The sequence below is a fragment of the Pelodiscus sinensis genome, unplaced genomic scaffold, assembly GCF_049634645.1.
Source record: "Pelodiscus sinensis isolate JC-2024 unplaced genomic scaffold, ASM4963464v1 ctg223, whole genome shotgun sequence".
Classification (NCBI taxonomy): domain Eukaryota; kingdom Metazoa; phylum Chordata; order Testudines; family Trionychidae; genus Pelodiscus; species Pelodiscus sinensis.
Window position 1 is genome coordinate 54985 of NW_027465875.1, and position 17605 is coordinate 72589.

Below are 17605 nucleotides of genomic sequence, written 5' to 3' on the forward strand. Positions count from 1 at the left end.
CCTGTTCTCGTTTCCGTTCCATCCCCAGATGGGAGGACACCGGGAGGGTTGACTTCTTATCGCTCGCTACCGAACACAGCAGAGGGGAAAAAACAAACAAACAACTTAGCGTTTCAGTCCGCAAGGACGCGGCATCGCTTCTCCTCCCACCATCGCACCGCAGTCTCCCACCGTCGGCCACCACCTCCCGTTGCCACTACAGGAACGGGGAGTGAAAGGAGGCTTTGAATCTCTATCCACGCTCTCTTGAACCGCCTACCGCCCCTTCACCAATCCCCAAGCCACCAGGCTCCGTGCCCCAGCAGAAAGCTCTCTGCCTCAGAAGAAACATACTGCCAGGACGCTTGAAGATTTCAAAGCACGCACCTCTTACTCACACAGAGCCATGGGAAGGCCGATCGCTGATGATCCTTCCCGTGTTCCGAGAATCACGTCCAGGCAGCTCAAGTCCATCTCGGACGATTTCTTCTCTGCCCACGGCCACGCACTGATTCCTCTGCAAGGGTGGCCGAAAAAGCCCAGCGTGAGCTCTCACTCACTAAGGTCTGTGGCTGTGGGAATACTATCCTTTAGCCCTTTCCCCCCGTCTCGCCTATGTTTCGGGCCCTCTACAAGAACACTGAGTCAGTCAGCCATGACGCACCACCGCTCTCCCTTGCGCGACTGGCGTACCTGCAGAATTCCCGTTGGCTCCTGAGCCCTTAACCCTTGAAGATGCTCACCTGGAATGCCTGCAAGTGTGCTGTACAAGGACACGGCAGAAGCAGAGCAAGGACAAAGACACAGACAGAAACAGACAGACAGAACGTATTGGCCAATACGAGAGAGCCACAAGAGAGAAACACATAAGAGGCAGTCAGAAACCTTACCACCTTGCGTCTTCCTCCTCGAGCTAAGCGTCTGCTGAGAAGGACACCGTGTTCCAGAGAAACCAGCACCCCTGACAAACGGGAGCCCTGTTTCTCCCACTACCAAGGAAGCACCTCGGGAACCTCCGCTCGGACTCGCTGTCTAAGCAAACGTGACTTCCCTTCCTAGACCCGAGTGGGCCGTAAGCCAAGAGATTTCCAGACCCGACACTTATCTCCCGGTAAGCGATGGCTGCTCCGCTCCCAGCCGGACGGTTCTCACCTCGCTTCGACCAAGCTCCCGAGCTCGCTGTTCTCGTTTCCGTTCCATCCCCAGACGGGAGGACACCGGGAGGGTTGACTTCTTATCGCTCGCTACCGAACACAGCAGAGGGGAAAAAACAAACAACTTAGCGTTTCAGTCCGCAAGGACGCGGCATCGCTTCTCCTCCCACCATCGCACCGCACCCTCCCACCGTCGGCCACCCCCTCCCGCTGCCACTACAGGAACGGGGAGTGAAAGGAGGCTTTGAATCTCTATCCACGCTCTCTTGAACCGCCTACCGCCCCTTCACCAATCCCCAAGCCACCAGGCTCCGTGCCCCAGCAGAAAGCTCTCTGCCTCAGAAGAAACATACTGCCAGGACGCTTGAAGATTTCAAAGCACGCACCTCTTACTCACACAGAGCCATGGGAAGGCCGAACGCTGAGGACCCTTCCCGTGTTCCGAGAATCACGTCCAGGCAGCTCAAGTCCATCTCGGACGATTTCTTCTCCGCCCACGGCCACGCACTGATTCCTCTGCAAGGGTGGCCGAAAAAGCCCAGCGTTAGCTCTCACTCACTAAGGTCTGTGGCTGTGGGAATTCTATCCTTTAGCCCTTTCTCCCCCTCTCGCCTATGTATCGGGTCCTCTACAAGAACACTGAGTCAGTCAGCCATGACGCATTACCGCTCTCCCTTGCGCGACTGGCGTACCTGCAGAATTCCCGTTGGCTCCTGAGCCCTTAACCCTTGGAGATGCTCACCTGGAATGCCTGCAAGTGTGCTGTACAAGGACACGGCAGAAGCAGAGCAAGGACAAAGACACAGACAGAAACAGACAGACAGAACGTATTGGCCAATACGAGAGAGCAACAAGAGAGAAACACATAAGAGGCAGTCAGAAACCTTACCACCTTGCGTCTTCCTCCTCGAGCCAAGCGTCTGCTGAGAAGGACACCGTGTTTCAGAGAAACCAGCACCCCTGACAAACGGAAGCCCTGTTTCTCCCACTACCAAGGAAGCACCTCGGGAACCTCCGCTGGGACTCGCTGTCTAAGCAAACGTGACTTCCCTTCCTAGACCCGAGTGGGCCGTAAGCCAAGAGATTTCCACACCCGACACTTATCTCCCGGTAAGCGATGGCTGCTCTGCTCCCAGCCGGACGGTTCTCGCCTCGCTTCGACCAAGCTCCCGAGCTCCCTGTTCTCGTTTCCGTTCCATCCCCAGATGGGAGGACACCGGGAGGGTTGACTTCTTATCGCTCGCTACCGAACACAGCAGAGGGGAAAAAACAAACAAACAACTTAGCGTTTCAGTCCGCAAGGACGCGGCATCGCTTCTCCTCCCACCATCGCACCGCAGTCTCCCACCGTCGGCCACCACCTCCCGTTGCCACTACAGGAACGGGGAGTGAAAGGAGGCTTTGAATCTCTATCCACGCTCTCTTGAACCGCCTACCGCCCCTTCACCAATCCCCAAGCCACCAGGCTCCGTGCCCCAGCAGAAAGCTCTCTGCCTCAGAAGAAACATACTGCCAGGACGCTTGAAGATTTCAAAGCACGCACCTCTTACTCACACAGAGCCATGGGAAGGCCGATCGCTGATGATCCTTCCCGTGTTCCGAGAATCACGTCCAGGCAGCTCAAGTCCATCTCGGACGATTTCTTCTCTGCCCACAGCCACGCACTGATTCCTCTGCAAGGGTGGCCGAAAAAGCCCAGCGTGAGCTCTCACTCACTAAGGTCTGTGGCTGTGGGAATACTATCCTTTAGCCCTTTCCCCCCGTCTCGCCTATGTATCGGGCCCTCTACAAGAACACTGAGTCAGTCAGCCATGACGCACCACCGCTCTCCCTTGCGCGACTGGCGTACCTGCAGAATTCCCGTTGGCTCCTGAGCCCTTAACCCTTGAAGATGCTCACCTGGAATGCCTGCAAGTGTGCTGTACAAGGACACGGCAGAAGCAGAGCAAGGACAAAGACACAGACAGAAACAGACAGACAGAACGTATTGGCCAATACGAGAGAGCCACAAGAGAGAAACACATAAGAGGCAGTCAGAAACCTTACCACCTTGCGTCTTCCTCCTCGAGCCAAGCGTCTGCTGAGAAGGACACCGTGTTCCAGAGAAACCAGCACCCCTGACAAACGGGAGCCCTGTTTCTCCCACTACCAAGGAAGCACCTCGGGAACCTCCGCTCGGACTCGCTGTCTAAGCAAACGTGACTTCCCTTCCTAGACCCGAGTGGGCCGTAAGCCAAGAGATTTCCAGACCCGACACTTATCTCCCGGTAAGCGATGGCTGCTCCGCTCCCAGCCGGACGGTTCTCGCCTCGCTTCGACCAAGCTCCCGAGCTCCCTGTTCTCGTTTCCGTTCCATCCCCAGATGGGAGGACACCGGGAGGGTTGACTTCTTATCGCTCGCTACCGAACACAGCAGAGGGGAAAAAACAAACAAACAACTTAGCGTTTCAGTCCGCAAGGACGCGGCATCGCTTCTCCTCCCACCATCGCACCGCAGTCTCCCACCGTCGGCCACCACCTCCCGTTGCCACTACAGGAACGGGGAGTGAAAGGAGGCTTTGAATCTCTATCCACGCTCTCTTGAACCGCCTACCGCCCCTTCACCAATCCCCAAGCCACCAGGCTCCGTGCCCCAGCAGAAAGCTCTCTGCCTCAGAAGAAACATACTGCCAGGACGCTTGAAGATTTCAAAGCACGCACCTCTTACTCACACAGAGCCATGGGAAGGCCGACCGCTGATGATCCTTCCCGTGTTCCGAGAATCACGTCCAGGCAGCTCAAGTCCATCTCGGACGATTTCTTCTCCGCCCACAGCCACGCACTGATTCCTCTGCAAGGGTGGCCGAAAAAGCCCAGCGTGAGCTCTCACTCACTAAGGTCTGTGGCTGTGGGAATACTATCCTTTAGCCCTTTCCCCCCGTCTCGCCTATGTATCGGGCCCTCTACAAGAACACTGAGTCAGTCAGCCATGACGCACCACCGCTCTCCCTTGCGCGACTGGCGTACCTGCAGAATTCCCGTTGGCTCCTGAGCCCTTAACCCTTGGAGATGCTCACCTGGAATGCCTGCAAGTGTGCTGTACAAGGACACGGCAGAAGCAGAGCAAGGACAAAGACACAGACAGAAACAGACAGACAGAACGTATTGGCCAATACGAGAGAGCAACAAGAGAGAAACAGATAAGAGGCAGTCAGAAACCTTACCACCTTGCGTCTTCCTCCTCGAGCCAAGCGTCTGCTGAGAAGGACACCGTGTTTCAGAGAAACCAGCACCCCTGACTAACGGAAGCCCTGTTTCTCCCACTACCAAGGAAGCACCTCGGGAACCTCCGCTCGGACTCGCTGTCTAAGCAAACGTGACTTCCCTTCCTAGACCCGAGTGGGCCGTAAGCCAAGAGATTTCCAGACCCGACACTTATCTCCCGGTAAGCGATGGCTGCTCCGCTCCCAGCCGGACGGTTCTCGCCTCGCTTCGACCAAGCTCCCGAGCTCCCTGTTCTCGTTTCCGTTCCATCCCCAGACGGGAGGACACCGGGAGGGTTGACTTCTTATCGCTCGCTACCGAACACAGCAGAGGGGAAAAAACAAACAAACAACTTAGCGTTTCAGTCCGCAAGGACGCGGCATCGCTTCTCCTCCCACCATCGCACCGCAGTCTCCCACCATCGGCCACCACCTCCCGTTGCCACTACAGGAACGGGGAGTGAAAGGAGGCTTTGAATCTCTATCCACGCTCTCTTGAACCGCCTACCGCCCCTTCACCAATCCCCAAGCCACCAGGCTCCGTGCCCCAGCAGAAAGCTCTCTGCCTCAGAAGAAACATACTGCCAGGACGCTTGAAGATTTCAAAGCACGCACCTCTTACTCACACAGAGCCATGGGAAGGCCGATCGCTGATGATCCTTCCCGTGTTCCGAGAATCACGTCCAGGCAGCTCAAGTCCATCTCGGACGATTTCTTCTCCGCCCACGGCCACGCACTGATTCCTCTGCAAGGGTGGCCGAAAAAGCCCAGCGTGAGCTCTCACTCACTAAGGTCTGTGGCTGTGGGAATACTATCCTTTAGCCCTTTCCCCCCGTCTCGCCTATGTTTCGGGCCCTCTACAAGAACACTGAGTCAGTCAGCCATGACGCACCACCGCTCTCCCTTGCGCGACTGGCGTACCTGCAGAATTCCCATTGGCTCCTGAGCCCTTAACCCTTGAAGATGCTCACCTGGAATGCCTGCAAGTGTGCTGTACAAGGACACGGCAGAAGCAGAGCAAGGACAAAGACACAGACAGAAACAGACAGACAGAACGTATTGGCCAATACGAGAGAGCCACAAGAGAGAAACACATAAGAGGCAGTCAGAAACCTTACCACCTTGCGTCTTCCTCCTCGAGCTAAGCGTCTGCTGAGAAGGACACCGTGTTCCAGAGAAACCAGCACCCCTGACAAACGGGAGCCCTGTTTCTCCCACTACCAAGGAAGCACCTCGGGAACCTCCGCTCGGACTCGCTGTCTAAGCAAACGTGACTTCCCTTCCTAGACCCGAGTGGGCCGTAAGCCAAGAGATTTCCAGACCCGACACTTATCTCCCGGTAAGCGATGGCTGCTCCGCTCCCAGCCGGACGGTTCTCACCTCGCTTCGAGCAAGCTCCCGAGCTCGCTGTTCTCGTTTCCGTTCCATCCCCAGACGGGAGGACACCGGGAGGGTTGACTTCTTATCGCTCGCTACCGAACACAGCAGAGGGGAAAAAACAAACAACTTAGCGTTTCAGTCCGCAAGGACGCGGCATCGCTTCTCCTCCCACCATCGCACCGCACCCTCCCACCGTCGGCCACCCCCTCCCGCTGCCACTACAGGAACGGGGAGTGAAAGGAGGCTTTGAATCTCTATCCACGCTCTCTTGAACCGCCTACTGCCCCTTCACCAATCCCCAAGCCACCAGGCTCCGTGCCCCAGCAGAAAGCTCTCTGCCTCAGAAGAAACATACTGCCAGGACGCTTGAAGATTTCAAAGCACGCACCTCTTACTCACACAGAGCCATGGGAAGGCCGACCGCTGATGATCCTTCCCGTGTTCCGAGAATCACGTCCAGGCAGCTCAAGTCCATCTCGGACGATTTCTTCTCCGCCCACGACCACGCACTGATTCCTCTGCAAGGGTGGCCGAAAAAGCCCAGCATTAGCTCTCACTCACTAAGGTCTGTGGCTGTGGGAATTCTATCCTTTAGCCCCTTCTCCCCCTCTCGCCTATGTATCGGGTCCTCTACAAGAACACTGAGTCAGTCAGCCATGACGCACCACCGCTCTCCCTTGCGCAACTGGCGTACCTGCAGAATTCCCGTTGGCTCCTGAGCCCTTAACCCTTGGAGATGCTCACCTGGAATGCCTGCAAGTGTGCTGTACAAGGACACGGCAGAAGCAGAGCAAGGACAAAGACACAGACAGAAACAGACAGACAGAACGTATTGGCCAATACGAGAGAGCAACAAGAGAGAAACAGATAAGAGGCAGTCAGAAACCTTACCACCTTGCGTCTTCCTCCTCGAGCCAAGCGTCTGCTGAGAAGGACACAGTGTTCCAGAGAAACCAGCACCCCTGACAAACGGGAGCCCTGTTTCTCCCACTACCAAGGAAGCACCTCGGGAACCTCCGCTCGGACTCGCTGTCTAAGCAAACGTGACTTCCCTTCCTAGACCCGAGTGGGCCGTAAGCCAAGAGATTTCCAGACCCGACACTTATCTCCCGGTACGCGATGGCTGCTCCTCTCCCAGCCGGACGGTTCTCGCCTCGCTTCGACCAAGCTCCCGAGCTCCCTGTTCTCGTTTCTGTTCCATCCCCAGACGGGAGGACACCGGGAGGGTTGACTTCTTATCGCTCGCTACCGAACACAGCAGAGGGGAAAAAACAAACAAACAACTTAGCGTTTCAGTCCGCAAGGACGCGGCATCGCTTCTCCTCCCACCATCGCACCGCAGCCTCCCACCGTCGGCCACCCCCTCCCACTGCCACTACCGGAACGGGGAGTGAAAGGAGGCTTTGAATCTCTATCCACTCTCTCTTGAACCGCCTACCGCCCTTTCACCAATCCCTAAGCCACCAGGCTCCGTGCCCCAGCAGAAAGCTCTCTGCCTCAGAAGAAACATACTGCCAGGACTCTTGAAGATTTCAAAGCACGCACCTCTTACTCACACAGAGCCATGGGAAGGCCGAACGCTGAGCACCCTTCCCGTGTTCCGAGAATCACGTCCAGGCAGCTCAAGTCCATCTCGGACGCTATCTTCTCAGCCCACGGCCACGCACTGATTCCTCTGCAAGGGTGGCCGAAACAGCCCAGCGTTAGCTCTCACTCACTAAGGTCTGTGGCTGCGGGAATTTTAGCCTTTAGCCCCATGGTCACCAACCAATAGATCACGATCTACCGGTAAAGGTTGAGGCTCTAAGAGTAGCTCTTCAGCCCTCTCTGAACTGCGTACGTGCGCAGTACATTTACATTAGATTTCCTCATTTGAGGAGCAGCTACTCACCGAGCAACAACACAGGTGTGTAGCTGCAAGGAATGGTGGGAGCTGGGAGTTCTGGAGGGTTGAAACACCCCAGCCAGCTGACTGTGGCTTTCAGCAGAAAGACGCTGCCCCGCGCTCCAGCTGATCGGCGGCTTCTCCTCTGCGCCTGCCCACGTGGAGCTTGGTGCACCCTGGCTGAGCGCCATGACCAGCTCTCCGGGCAGCCGCTTCTCTTCACTCCAGCCTGGCTGCCCTGCGGTCAGTACGGAGGGAGCGCGGGTCGGAGGCTTCCCTCCGTGGCTTGTGTAGGGAACTCCCTGCCCCCAACCTTGTTTTCTCTCCTCTGCCCCAAACCTGTCCCCCGCCCTCCTGGCCCCGTTCCCTCTCCCTTGCCCCCCCACCCCGCTATATAACCCTTCCCCAATCTGCAGAAACTTGTCCTACGGCACCCTGCCCCCCCTGCAGGAACCGGTTCCCTCTGGCTCCCTGCCTCCTACTGCAGAAACCTGTCCCCCTGCCTTCCCCACTACAGAAACCTGTCCCCCCCCACCCCCAGCACCCTGTCCCCTGCTGCAGAAACCTGTCCTGGCACCCTGCCCCCTCTACCCTGTCCCCACTGGCACCCTGTTCCCTGTCCCAGAACCCACTAGCACCCCTCCCCAGTATTGTGTCCCCTGCTCCCAAAGGACTTTTCTATGCGTCAGTGACCCCTGACTCAAGGCAGGTTCCCTGCCATTCTCATAAATAAAGACAATGCAGAAACTTTTTGTGCTTAACATAGTATTTTATTTAAAAATGGAGCTTGGCCAACAAACCCCCAATTGGGGCCTAGCCCCCATCTGGCCACAACCACTCCTGCACTCCTCCTTCCCCAGACCCTAGATCTGAGCCTATCAAACACTGGAACCCTCTGCCCTGAGCCCTTCACATACCCCAACCCAAATTCCTGCATTCTCACATCCACAAGCCTGTGACTTGCTTAGTATCCCAACACCGCCCAGCCTGGAGCCCCCTCCCCGAGCCAGTGTCCCCTTCTCCACCTCCTCCTCCATCCAGATTTCCTACCAGAGCTTGCACCTCTCACCCCTTCCCACACCCAAATCCCTCATTCCCACCGCAGAGACTACACATCCTGTCTCAACCCAGCGGGGATCCGGCTAGACTGCAGGAGTTTTTCAGGATTCTGGAGATATCTCAGAAAAACTCTTCTGCATCCAGGGTTGCGTTTGTTCTTCCGCTTTTTTAGTGGAAGAGCAATCAGGCTCTTTCGGTCACCCCTATATTCCTCTTTCCCCAAGGAATAAGGTGGCTTCCAAAAGAAGGGTTTTTTCTTCTGACATTTGGTCCAGTCTAGACAGGCCAAATGTTGGAAAAACCTCATTCTACAGAAGAATTGTTTTTTTTTTTTAAAGAAAAGTAGCAGTATAAGGATTGGGGACAGCAAGTGATGGAGAGGAGGAGAATAGAGAGAGCGGGGCTTCAAGGAAGGGGCAGGGCAGTAAATCTTGGCTTGGTCTGTCATTTAAAAGTGATCTTGGGTGTAAAAAGGTTGGAGACCACTGCTTTGGACCCCCCCCCCCCCCCCACCCGCCCCTCTGTATCGGGTCCATTAGAACAATACTGAGGCAGTCTGCCATGACGCACCACTGGTCTCCCGTTGCTCTCCCTTGCGCGACTGGCGTACCTGCAGAATTCCCCTTAGCTCCTGGGCCCTTAACCCGTGGAGATGCTCACCTGGAATGCCTGTACGAGTCCTGTACAAGGACACGGCAGAAGCAGACCAAGGACAAAGACACAGAAAGAAACAGACAGAACGTATTGGCCAATACAAGAGAGCAACAAGAGAGAAACACATGAGAGGCAGTTTGGGTGGGAGGGGAGGGGTTGAATACACTTGGTGGTCAGGGAAGGGGGTGCAGAATGGACTGGGGGGGTGGGGAAAGGGGTGCAGAATGGACTGGGGGTGGGGAAAGGGGTGCAGATTGGGCAGGGGGTGCAGAATGGACTGGGGGTGGGGAAGGGAGTTCAGGTTGGGCAGAGGGTGTAGAATGGACTGGGGGGTGGGGAAATGGGTGCAGATTGGGCAGGGGGTGCAGAATGGACTCGGGGTGGGGAAGGGGGTGCAGGTTGGGCTGGGAGTGTGGAATGCACTGAGGTGGGAGAAGGGGGTGCAGGTCGGGGGAGGGGCCGTGCAGAGGGCTCGGGCCGACGTGAGCAGGGCCTGAGTAGTGCTGCGGGGAGGTCCTGAGATGCAGGTGGGGGCGGGGAGAAGCTGGAACACGCTGAGTGGGGCTATGCCGGGGGCGGGGCTATGATAGGGGCACGGCGGACTGCGACATGCCCCGGGAGGCTGCACTATGAGACCTACAAGTCCCAGGATGCGTCGCTGACACTTGGAGTGACACGAGCGCGGGACCAACCGCGTCGCTCCCTGGTCAATGGCCGCGTTGTGGTGTCACTTCCGCTGCACCCGCCCAAACGAACAGCGCCGGGCCTGCCCTGGCCCTGCAATGGCCGATGGGAACTGCGGACTCGGGCACTCAGTTTCCCACAAACCACTGCGGCTACGTTCCCTACTCCCCCTCATCCCGCCGTGCCCCATTGCTGGGCGGGGCTCCTGCCTCAGAGACGGCAGCGTCCGCCGCTGATGCCCCGCCCCCACGCGGGAGAGGAGACCCCGCGGCAACCCCTCCCCCCCCAAACTCCTCCCCCGCCCCATGCAATCTGCTCCCCCCCACCAAACCCCTCCCCGCCCCGTGCAGTCTGCTCCCCCCCACCAAACTCCTCTTCGCCCCATGCAGTCTGAACCCCCCCACCACAAAACTCCTCTGCGCCCCGTGCAGTCTGCTCCCCTCCCCCGACCAAGCTCCTCCCCGCCCCGTGCAGTCTGCTCCCCCCCCACCAAACTCCTCTCCGCCCCGTGCAGTCTGCTCCCCCCCACCAAACTCCTCTCCGCCCCGTGCAGTCTGAACCCCCCCACCACAAAACTCCTCTGCGCCCCGTGCAGTCTGCTCCCCTCCCCCGACCAAGCTCCTCCCCGCCCCGTGCAGTCTGCTCCCCCCCCACCAAACTCCTCTCCGCCCCGTGCAGTCTGCTCCCCCCCACCAAACTCCTCTCCGCCCCGTGCAGTCTGAACCCCCCTCACCAAACCCCTCCCCGCCCCGTGCAGTCTGCTCCCCCCCACCAAACTCCTCTTCGCCCCATGCAGTCTGAACCCCCCCACCACAAAACTCCTCCCGCCCCGTGCAGTCTGCTCCCCCCCCACCAAACTCCTCTGCGCCCCGTGCAGTCTGCTCCCCCCACCAAACTCCTCTCCGCCCCGTGCAGTCTGAACCCCCCTCACCAAACTCCTCTCCGCCCCGTGCAGTCTGCTCTCGCACCCCCTCCTCCCCCGGGACACACACCCCTCCCCCAGCCCTCTCCCCCACCTTCCTTCGCGCCTCCTCCTACCCCGGGCCAGACACCAACAAGGGGCGGGCTGGGTGCGGGGAGCTTCGCACTCGGACCCAGGATTCGCTCGCGCGCTCCTCGGACCTTCCTGTCATGGCGGCGCCGGCCGCCCAGTCAGACAACGCCCCCCTGCGACAGCCCATTGGCCGAACCAGACGCTGGATCCCCTTTGCTGACAGCCCATTGGGCGACACTATCCTCAGCCAAGGCTATCTTCCGAAAGCCGATTGGCTGGCACACAGCCAGGAAACACCCCTAAGTCACAGACAATTCCAGGACAGAGCAGTCCATTAAGATCCACCCCGGACAGCCTATTGGTCGAGAGCAGTGGCAGGTCGTTCCCCCTAGTCACACCGCATTCGCAGACAGAGCTGTCCGTTAAGATGCAGCCGGGTCAGCCTATTGGGTGCCTCTGATTCAGAACACGCCCCTTAGTCACAGCCCATTCGCGGACAGAAGAGTCTGTTATAATCCACCCCGGACAACCTATTGGCCGCCGCAAGCCCCAGAACACGCCTTTAGTCACCGCCCATTGGCGCACGGAGCAGTCCGTTAAGATTCACCTCGGACAGCCTCAGATTGGGCGCCACAGATTCCGAACACGCCCTTTACTCTCAGCCCAGTCGCGGACAGAACAGTCTATTATGATCAGTCTGGGACAGTCTCTCGGCCAGCCTTAGTGTAGGGATAACATAGTCAAGTATTAAAAATGATTCCCCCAAGTGGAAGTGACTCCCCAGAATTTGTTCCCCACAACTAAAAGTCTAAGTAGAAGAAGTTTAAGTAGAAGAAGCATAGAAGTGTTTAGATTTATTCTTGTGAAAGTGTTTAGATTTAGTGTTATCAAGCTTGATAAGTGTTTAGATTTATTATTATTATTTGTTAGGATTGTTTAATTATAAATCTAAACATTTTTGCCCCTCTAGAATATAATTTGTTAGGAATGTAATATTAGGTCATGTAACTTCAAACTGTTAAAAATATACTACTATGTAGCCAGAAACAGCTCCCCTCTCTGTGCGCCAGGGCACGCTCAAATTTACTGTTACACAATTGACAACAGTTCTCTTCAAAGCATTGTGAAGCACGTAACCCTAATCGCAAAGTGAAGCATTGTAACTATAACAGTAACTAACTCAGCACTCAGAGAGAGAATGTTTTAAGAAATGCCACCCAGAAACTTTTGTAACTTTTTGTAACTACAACTCTTGTATTGTTATGCAAAATACTGTATGGGAAACAAGAGAGAGGCGCCAGACTCCCTCCCAGCAGCACGACCTGAGAGTGGCCCCAAATACCCCTCCCCCCCAGCAGCGAGACCCGAGAGCGGCGCTAGAGACACCCCCAAGCTGCACGACCCGAGAGCGGCGCAAGAATCCCTCCCTGCAGCGAGACCCGAGAGCGGCGTGACTGAAGAGACCTCTCACTCACTAAGGTCTGTGGCTGTGGGAATTCTATCCTTTAGCCCTTCCCCCCCCCCCCCCCCCCGCCTCTGTATAGGGCCCTCTACAAGAACACTGAGTCAGTCAGCCATGACGCACCACCGCTCTCCCTTGCGCGACTGGCGTACCTGCAGAATTCCCGTTGGCTCCTGAGCCCTTAACCCTTGGAGATGCTCATCTGGAATGCCTGCAAGTGTGCTGTACAAAGACACCGCAAAAGCAGAGCAAGGACAAAGACACAGACAGAAACAGACAGACAGAACGTATTGGCCAATACGAGAGAGCAACAAGAGAGAAACACATGAGTGGCAGCCAGAAACCTTACCACCTTGCGTCTTCCTCCTCGAGCTAAGCATCTGCTGAGAAGGACACCGTGTTCCAAAGAAACCAGCACCCCTGACAAACAGGAGCCCTGTTTCTCCCACTACCTAGGAAGCACCTCGGAAACCTCCGCTCGGACTCGCTCTCTAAGCAAACGTGACTTCCCTTCCTAGACCCGAGTGGGCCGTAAGGCGAGAGATTTCCAGACCCGACACTTATCTCCGTGTCAGCGATGGCTGCTCCGCTGCCAGACGGACGGTTCTCGCTTCCATCAAGCTCCCGAGCTGGCTGTTCTCGTTTCCGTTCCATCCCCAGAAGGGAGGACACCGGGAGGGTTGACTTCTTATCGCTCGCTACCGAACACAGCAGAGGGGAAAAAACAAACAAACAACTTAGCGTTTCAGTCCGCAAGGACGCGGCATCGCTTCTCCTCCCACCATCGCACCACAGCCTCCCACCATCGGCCACCACCTCCCGTTGCCAGTACAGGAACGGGGAGTGAAAGGAGGCCTTGAATATCTATCCACGCTCTGTTGAACCGCCTACTGGCCCTTCACCAGTCCCTAAGCCACCAGGCTCCGTGCCCCAGCAGGACGCTCTCTGCCTCAGAAGAAACCTACTGCCAGGACGCTTGAAGATTTGAAAGGACGCATCTCTTACTCACACAGAGCCATGGCAAGGCCGAACCCTGAGGACCCTTCACGGGTCCCGAGAATCACGTCCAGGCAGCTCAAGTCCATCTCGGGCGGTTTCTTCTCCGCCCACGGACCCGCACTGATTCCTCTGCAAGGGCGGCAGAAAAAGCGCAGCGTGAGCTCTCACTCGCTAAGGTCTGTGGCTGCGGGAATTCTAGCCTTTAGCCCCATGGTCACCAACCAATAGATCACGATCTACCGGTAGAGGTTGAGGCTCTAAGAGTAGCTCTTCAGCCCTCTCTGAACTGCGTGCGTGCGCAGTACATTTACATTAGATTTCCTCATTTGAGGAGCAGCTACTCACCGAGCAACAACACAGGTGTGTAGCTGCAAGGAATGGTGGGAGCTGGGAGGTCTGGAGGGTTGAAACACCCCAGCCAGCTGACTGTGGCTTTCAGCAGAAAGACGCTGCCCCGCGCTCCAGCTGATCGGCGGCTTCTCCTTTGCGCCTGCCCACGTGGAGCTTGGTGCACCCTGGCTGAGCGCCATGACCAGCTCTCCGGGCAGCCGCTTCTCTTCACTCCAGCCTGGCCGCCCTGCGGTCAGTACGGAGGGAGCGCGGGTCGGAGGCTTCCCTCCGTGGCTTGTGTAGGGAACTCCCTGCCCCCAACCTTGTTTCCTCTCCTCTGCCCCAAACCTGTCCCCCGCCCTCCTGGCCCCGTTCCCTCTCCCTTGCCCCCCCACCCCGCTATATAACCCTTCCCCAATCTGCAGAAACTTGTCCTACGGCACCCTGCCCCCCCTGCAGGAACCGGTTCCCTCTGGCACCCTGCCTCCTACTGCAGAAACCTGTCCCCCTGCCTTCCCCACTACAGAAACCTGTCCCCCCCCCCCCCAGCACCCTGTCCCCTGCTGCAGAAACCTGTCCTGGCACCCTGCCCCCTCTACCCTGTCCCCACTGGCACCCTGTTCCCTGTCCCAGAACCCACTAGCACCCCTCCCCAGTATTGTGTCCCCTGCTCCCAAAGGACTTTTCTATGCGTCAGTGACCCCTGACTCAAGGCAGGTTCCCTGCCATTCTCATAAATAAAGACAATGCAGAAACTTTTTGTGCTTAACATAGTATTTTATTTAAAAATGGAGCTTGGCCAACAAACCCCCAATTGGGGCCTAGCCCCCATCTGGCCACAACCACTCCTGCACTCCTCCTTCCCCAGACCCTAGATCTGAGCCTATCAAACACTGGAACCCCCTGCCCTGAGCCCTTCACATACCCCAACCCAAATTCCTGCATTCTCACATCCACAAGCCTGTGACTTGCTTAGTATCCCAACACCGCCCAGCCTGGAGCCCCCTCCCCGAGCCAGTGTCCCCTTCTCCACCTCCTCCTCCATCCAGATTTCCTACCAGAGCTTGCACCTCTCACCCCTTCCCACACCCAAATCCCTCATTCCCACCGCAGAGACTACACATCCTGTCTCAACCCAGCGGGGATCCGGCTAGACTGCAGGAGTTTTTCAGGATTCTGGAGATATCTCAGAAAAACTCTTCTGCATCCAGGGTTGCGTTTGTTCTTCCGCTTTTTTAGTGAAAGAGCAATCAGGCTCTTTCGGTCACCCCTATATTCCTCTTTCCCCAAGGAATAAGGTGGCTTCCAAAAGAAGGGTTTTTTCTTCTGACATTTGGTCCAGTCTAGACAGGCCAAATGTTGGAAAAACCTCATTCTACAGAAGAATTGTTTTTTTTTTTTTTAAAGAAAAGTAGCAGTATAAGGATTGGGGACAGCAAGTGATGGAGAGGAGGAGAATAGAGAGAGCGGGGCTTCAAGGAAGGGGCAGGGCAGTAAATCTTGGCTTGGTCTGTCATTTAAAAGTGATCTTGGGTGTAAAAAGGTTGGAGACCACTGCTTTAGCCCCCCCCCCCCCTCTGTATCGGGTCCATTACAACAATACTGAGTCAGTCTGCCATGACGCACCACTGGTCTCCCGTTGCTGTTCCTTGCGCGACTGGCGTACCTGCAGAATTCCCCTTAGCTCCTGGGCCCTTAACCCGTAGAGATGCTCACCTGGAATGCCTGTACGTGTCCTGTACAAGGACACGGCAGAAGCAGAGCAAGGACAAAGACACAGACAGAAACAGACAGAATGTATTGGCCAATACGAGAGAGCAACAAGAGAGAAACACATGAGAGGCAGTTTGGGTGGAAGGGGAGGGGTTGAATACACTTAGTGGTCAGGGAAGGGGGTGCAGAATGGACTGGGGGGGTGGGGAAAGGGGTGCAGATTGGGCAGGGGGTGCAGAATGGACTGGGGGGTGGGGGAAGAGGGTTGCAGATTGGGCAGGGGGTGCAGAAGGGACTGGGGGTGGGGAAGGGAGTGCAAGTTGGGCTGGGAGTGTGGAATGCACTGAGGTGGGAGAAGGGGGTGCAGGTCGGGCGAGGGAGGGGGGCTGTGCAGAAGACGCGGGCAGACGTGAGCAGGGCCTGAGTAGCGCTGCGGGGACGTCCTGAGATGCAGGTGGGGGCGGAGAGAAGCTGGAACACGCTGGGCGGGGCTATGCCGGGGGCGGGGCTATGATAGGGGCGGGGCGGACTGCGACATGCCCCGGGAGGCCGCACTATGAGAACTACAAGTCCCATATAACTAACAACTTATACCTCCAGATCAGCGGCACATCCATGGGTACACGCATGGCCCCACAGTATGCTAACATCTTTATGGCTGACCTAGAACAACGTTTCCTCAACTCCCGTCCCCTTTCACCCCTCCTCTACCTACGGTACATCGATGACATCTTTATGATCTGGACACATGGCCAAGAAACACTGGAGATATTCCACAGAGATTTCAACAACCTACACCCCACCATCAACCTCAGCCTGGACCATTCTACACGAGAGATCCACTTCCTGGACACCACCGTACAAATCAACAATGGAAAATTAGACACCACTCTCTACAGAAAACCCACTGACTCATACAGTTACCTACATGCATCCAGCTCCCATCCAGAACACACCACACGATCCATCGTCTATAGCCAAGCCCTTCGATACAACCGCATCTGCTCTAACCCCACTGACAGAGACCAGAAGCTTCAGGATCTCTACCAAGCATTTATAAATCTCAACTACCCACCCAGAGAAACAAAAAAGCAAATTGAAAGAGCCAGACGAATACCTAGAAACCATCTACTTCAAGACAGACCCAAGAAAACCAACAATAGAACACCACTTGTCATCACCTACAACCCCCAACTTAAACCTGTCCAACACATTATCAATAAACTACAGCCTATATTGGAACAGGATACCATACTCAAAGAGGCTCTGGGAGACAGACCCATAGTCTCCTATAGACAACCACCTAACCTCAAGATGATTCTTACCAACCACCACAGGACATACCACACTAATACCAACCCTGGTACCTTCCCTTGCAACAAACCCCGTTGCCAGCTTTGTCCACATATTCATTCTGCTGATACCATTATTGGACCTAACCAAGTGAGTTATAAGATCAAGAACACATATTCCTGCGCATCCAGAAATATAATCTACGCTATCATGTGCCGAAAGTGTCCGTCTGCTATGTACATTGGACAAACATCTCAGACACTTCGCCAAAGGATTAATGCCCACAAAACAGATATCAGACAAGATCACAAAGAGAAAACAGTTTCTTGCCACTTTAACCAGAAAGGACACTCTCTAAATGACTTAGCCACCTGCATTCTGCTACAAAGACCTTTTACATCTGCACTTGAAAGGGAATCCTCTGAACTGTCATTCATGTTAAAATTCGACACTTACCAACAAGGACTTAACAAGTCTTTGAACTTTCTCACCCATTACCAAGACAGTTTCCCCAATTATCACCTGTAATACCATTAACTCACAAACATCCCACTCTCCCTACCTTTAATATCAGCAATTCACAGACACTTACCTTCCTTCCTCCCCCTTCCCACCCCCCCGCATCCCCCTTCTGTTCTGCAATGTGATTTGTCCTTTTCATATTTGTTCATTTTTTTAATTGTATCCTTTGGTATATATGGTTGTGACTACTTTCTTCCACTATTTGATCTGAGGAAGTGGGTCTGGCCCACGAAAGCTCATCATCTAATAAACCAT

General features: G+C 55.8%; 1 long non-coding RNA gene across 2 annotated transcripts; it reads right to left on the reverse strand.

The window, feature by feature from the left end:
* Nucleotides 1–2682: 2682 nt before the first annotated feature.
* LOC142824213 (uncharacterized) lies at nucleotides 2683–7986 on the reverse strand. 2 transcript variants are annotated; one of them, XR_012899155.1, is made up of 6 exons: nucleotides 7301–7986; nucleotides 6647–7000; nucleotides 6144–6273; nucleotides 4541–4690; nucleotides 3834–3963; nucleotides 2683–3533 (listed from the first exon to the last, which is right to left on the reverse strand). It is a non-coding gene; the product is annotated as an uncharacterized LOC142824213 (long non-coding RNA). The 2 variants fall into 2 exon arrangements; XR_012899156.1 differs by lacking the exons at nucleotides 6144–6273; nucleotides 6647–7000; nucleotides 7301–7986 and adding an exon at nucleotides 4991–5286.
* Nucleotides 7987–17605: the final 9619 nt, after the last annotated feature.